This window comes from Poecilia mexicana, unplaced genomic scaffold (assembly GCF_051168715.1).
Source record: "Poecilia mexicana isolate PSO_F unplaced genomic scaffold, ASM5116871v1 scaffold_4, whole genome shotgun sequence".
Classification (NCBI taxonomy): Eukaryota; Metazoa; Chordata; class Actinopteri; order Cyprinodontiformes; family Poeciliidae; genus Poecilia; species Poecilia mexicana.
In genome coordinates, this window is record NW_028263373.1 from 31,820,146 (window position 1) to 31,825,650 (window position 5,505).

A 5,505-nucleotide genomic window follows, 5' to 3' on the forward strand; every position below is an offset into this window, starting at 1 on the left:
AGCCGCTGCTGTCTATGGATGAATTTTAAAGTTGCTGAAAGCATGGTCACCAGATCATCACCAGACGAAGGAAGCTGATGAGAAGAAAGTCCAGCTACCAACTACGGCCTTTAGTAAGACTGCAGCTTCTAGAGTGAAGTCTGTTTGGATGTGGAGTCGGACCAGGAGTGGTGGGATTGAGAAGTGATGTTTCACTAACTCAGACTACGTTCAGCATTTCATAATTATAATTTTCAACTGTTGTTTACATTTGGATTTACCATGTCTGGCTTCTTCTTGTGCAGAATTATGATGCATATCTCTTGTTGATGTATAAAATGACATGACCATTCACAGTGGCGCAACTGCACATTATTCAGGTGGATGTGAAAACATAAATTCTCCCCCCTCCCCCAAGGGAAGGGTGAAGGAAATTGGAATTGTGCTGTTCAGACTGCTGTGAAAAAGTCAGATATAGATCACATTTTGGCAAAACATTGTATTTGGGTCGCATTGGCCTGCTGTGTGAACTCCTGGACAGGGATAGGTGTTGAAATATCTTCAGAGAAAACTGAGTGAAAGCCTGGCTCCCTTCAAGTTCAGCCGGTTGTACTAGACATGACCCAGATGACTGAGAATATACACAGGCATGTTGAACTTCTTGTTTCAGGTTTATTTTGAAATTACTTCATTATCCTCTCTGTTTGGCTTCTTGGCTGTGAACACATCAGAATGTATGAATCATTTACAGAATTGTGAAAAGTTGTAAAAAAAAAATGGCCATAGAGTGTTTAAGTATCTTGTATTCATGTATGTTGAGGTATGTGTGTGTGGGTGTGTGTTTCAGCCCACAGTGGGAAGTGACAGAAGTAGAGGATATATTTATGAGAGATGGGGAGGAGGCAGAGGTGGTCTTAGAGACATAGTTTGGTTTTGACAATCTGCAGCAACATTAGTAGAGATTCTGAATCATTTGTGTGACACGATTACCAAGATAAGGTTTGATTAAATGTTGCTCCTCCCAAGCCTTAGCTAAAAGCTGATGTTAAAACTGTAAATGAAAAACAATTTTCTACAAGGAGATTTAACTTGAAGAAGTTTAATCTGATTCATGACAAGTTAGTGCTAAGAACTCAACACACCAACAAGCTCTGTGAGTCATCCTACAGATGAAGTGCTGCAGTTCAGGTCCAGGGTGAGTGAGAGTGCTGGAGGGAAAGAAAAGTCACAGGTGGGGGCAACAAGATCCTCCACTGGTTAAATTAAAAAGAACGTCAGTGCATGTTCTGTGTTAAACATAGAGTCTTCTGGAAGAGCAGAACCTGATTAAGGCATGAAGAGAGTGAAGTCAGAGCCATTGTGGCTGTAAATCAGCCTAGTGTTCAGTCTGCTGACTTGATGAGACATGAACATTTTAAACAAGTGCTGATAGAAATGATAGACTGAATGAAATGTTCAGTCATTCACTCAGACTTTTGACAGGAAAAATTTAGCTTTCTTTCAGTCATAGAAAACTGTAATTGTTGGGTTATTGACTAGCTAATCCATGATCAAAACTTCAGTCTAGAATTATTAGTAAAATAACAATATTGACTCTAAGCAGACTGAAAAATAAGACATCATTTTCTGAAGAGCTCAAAATGTGTTTTTTTTTTTTAACTTATTGGAACAAAATAATCAGACAGTGGAAGAGCTTCAGCCATGTATAAATCATGTGCTACAGAGAAGTCATTCTTTTTATGCAAACACATCAAGTCAACAGCAAATAAAAAATTACCAAAAATAATCTTAACATGCAGTGCCTATGAGATTCATTACAGCATGGATACAGTCATTTATATCCTCCACCTCAGTTCATGAACTGAGGTGGAGGATATGCAACCCAGTGCAGGTCTGAAGGTGACAAGCCATAAAACAACCCAAAGAGATTGAGCTGGATGATGTCCATGGAAAAACTTAATAGTAGGAAAGAAGGTAACAAATCAAGGCAGCTTCTTCCTGTGATGAATATTCATGGCTATTTCTTTTTTATCAACCCATGTAATGCCTTTTTCTGAACAACATGAAAAGGATCATATTTAGAGTAAGGACTCTATATTTTATTCAGAGGTCAATGCTAAAGGAACCTTCAGGGTTTTCATTTCCTGTTGAGCTTGAGCAGGCCACCAACCACAGCGTGCTCACAGGCCCACATCACTAAACAGCTGGTGAAAACACACTTCTCAATAAACAGCAGTCAGAGTGAGTCTGGACATCCTGATGGCAGTCAAAGACTGCTAGCTACACCCACTTGTGTGTGTGTGTGTGTGTGTGTGTGTGTGTGTGTGTGTGTGTGTGTGTGTGTGTGTGTGTGTGTGTGTGTGTGTGTGTGTGTGTGTGTGTGTGTGTGTGTGTGGTGGGGGGGTCATGTCATCACCACTTTATTTAAAAGCTGTTGCTGCAGCTGTGAGTCCTGTCTTCTTTGTGAGTCAAACAGCTGATCACTTCCTGTTGGTAAGTGAGCTCTGATCACTGCTGCAGGGAAACCTGGCTCACTTCTGTCTTTATCCTGAGAAGAAACTTTTTTATTTACCAAAAAACTATTTAGACTCTATAGAGCATTTTAGGTGATGAAGAAATCATTGCGTTAGAAGGAAACAAGGGCACAGAATGATAATTTGCTTAGACTTTCATCCAAAAGTGTTAAATTAAATTTGACACTTCGCTGTGTGTCAAATTTTTATATAATGACTGAAATATTTCACTCTTTCAGGCTGAGGAAAAGTCAGGTGTTACACTTCATGTGAGAAAATGTGCAAATGAACAAAACTTCCTTCCTTGATGAGGTCATGTAGAGAATTTACTATTTGCAGACGACAATGTCAAACTTCTGGAGGGAGAATTTTTGTTCTGTTCCAGCAACCTGCATCCCAATGCAGCTGCTTTCTGGACCTCTGCTTTAGTTCAGACCCTTACCCTATCTTGTTCCATGCTTAAGAAACCCTGCAGCCACAGATTCCTGTAGTCCCATATTTCTAATTTGATTTGATGTGTGTCCTACTTGGATCCTGATCTGCAGCAGATGTCCAGATTGAGCTGTCAAGGCTGCAGGTTTTCCTGGGATCAGAATGCCAGTCTGCTGGCTCATAGCTGCTCTGCTCTTTACTCTGCTTGCTGTAACACTTTGCAAAGAATCAGAAATTTTGTTGTGAAAGATCACTTTTTTGGATTTTTCCCAACAAAATTGCTCTAATGTACAACAGACTGCTTTGCTTGTCTCCCGATAAATATATTTAAAAATTTCCTTTTTACAGAGTGTAGGCATGCAAAGACTTCACATGGAATTGCATGATTATTCAGCCATGCCCTTTCACAACAGCTTTTCATACATGAAGGAGGAAGAAACAAACAAAAAAGGGTCAAAGTTTTTATTTTCATGTGTGGGTTTGTCTTAGAGCTGGTTGTCGTTCCTCCCAGTTTTCTAAAAACACTTTGTACCAGAACCTGGTTATGTAACAAGCCTGACGTAACCCAGGGTTACTGTCATTTACTGTCCCATTGCAGTGTGTGTAACACAAAGTCAATAGTGCACATTTATATTTGAATTAGGAAGAACTGGACGGCGGAGGTCAGCCTTGAACTGGATGTTCACTGTGGAAAGGGCTACTGCTTTAGACCAGAGCAGTTTTAAAAACACCTTTGACAGCTTTATTATTATTAATATTGTGTTTGCATGTTGAAACAAATATCAAACTTTTTAACATTGAGTAAAAATTTTTGGACAGTATGTTAAAGTTTCTGTTCATTTTTGAATGTCTCTGTGGTTTGTTAACTTTTCTGTGCATGTGCATCTTTCATTGTTATTCATCTGCTTTGGGAGAAACCTACACATTTGATAATGTGTCTTTAATATTTCCATATTTACCATTCCTATCAGCAAATAATTTTAGTGAATTCATTACTGGAACTGAGTATGTTTTCCTATGCAAAATATACCATTAATAAACAAACTATACTGATACCAAGAATTCTTGCTTGTGCACATGCGTGCGTGCGCGCGCGCGCGCGCGCGCGTGTGTGTGTGTGTGTGTGTTCAATTCTTTGTTCAATGGGTTTATACGTAAGTTTGTAAAGAGCAGCTCTAATGCAGTGACACATTCAGCCACCCTATGGGGGCGCTCTGGGACAGATTTGGAAGTAGTTTAGTCGAAAAAGAACAAAAGAAGAAAAACTAAAGGTTGCATTTATTTCTATATTATGGGATAGCGGGTTTCCATAGAGGTCTACCAATCTACCTTATTCATTTATTGATCCATCACATTCGACCAATAGCGTACCCCAGCTCTACTGCTTTTATCCAGGTGTTAAAAACAGTTGCAATCTTAAGAAGTATACCCACTTGATGACATACTAAAAATGTACTTCAGAAAAATACAGTATATTTAAAATATAGCTAAATATACTATTTTTTTTCCATGAGGGCATGTAGAAATACATGTCAATCTTTAAAAGTTGCATATTGAATCCCAGAAAATGTCATTAAGTAGCAGTATGAGTGACCCAATATTGTTTTAATTATTATATTTAAGCATGATACACTGCCAATATCTCAAGTTTCCTCTCTTAGAACGGGGAGTTCTGTAATTTTAATTGTAGAATGGTTACAGGACAAGTTTGCTTGTTGTTGCTTCACAAGGAAGCAACAACTATTAGAAAATGGAATAAACTGAAGAAGAGTGTCAGTCTCCCTCAGACGGGCTGAATTAGACTTGTTTTATTTTATTTCATTTTTCAGTTTTCCTTTCTGTTTGTGACAAACAGCTTATTACATTTACCATGAACAGTCATAAATCAATACATGAAGAAAAACATTAAAGTTAAAAATACACATGTGTAATTTAATGAAAACTGCAGCATGATATAATTGGGGTACAAATGCAGACCTTAATATAATCAGCAATTGATTACAAATGTTTTGGGCAGGCACCATCATCCCAAACTCATCTAGAGAAATTAAACAAATCACAAAGTAAACTATGTATTGAGTATGTCTAGATGCCAATAAAATAATTTCACATAACACTGTACTGCTAGAAGCAGGAGAAACTCGGCTAAAGAGAAGAGGTACATTTGCTTTGATGTGCTAGAAATATTTAAAAGGGTATTAGATAATTTTTTTGTGAAATCACTTCTAAATTTGTAATTGGAGTATGCATACATATATTTCCATTTGTGCTATTAGGGGTGAGGTAGGAGCAGAAGAGAGCAGATAGTGCGATCCAGTTTAAGATTTAATCATATAAGGTTAAATAAAGCTTGTTATGATCGTCCAGAAAACCGCCCTGTTATATCACTTTGTGATTGTGAGCATGTTGGGCATCTTATTATGCATTGTTCAAAGTATTAGATTATAACGAAAGGGGAACAGAAGGGAGGAATTTTGCAATTTAGAAAATAAAGTCCTGGCTACGGAATGTGAGGAAGGAAATGACATTTCGTGTCAGAACGGGCTCGTATTCTAGAATTCATTTTTCAAGTCTCTGTCCT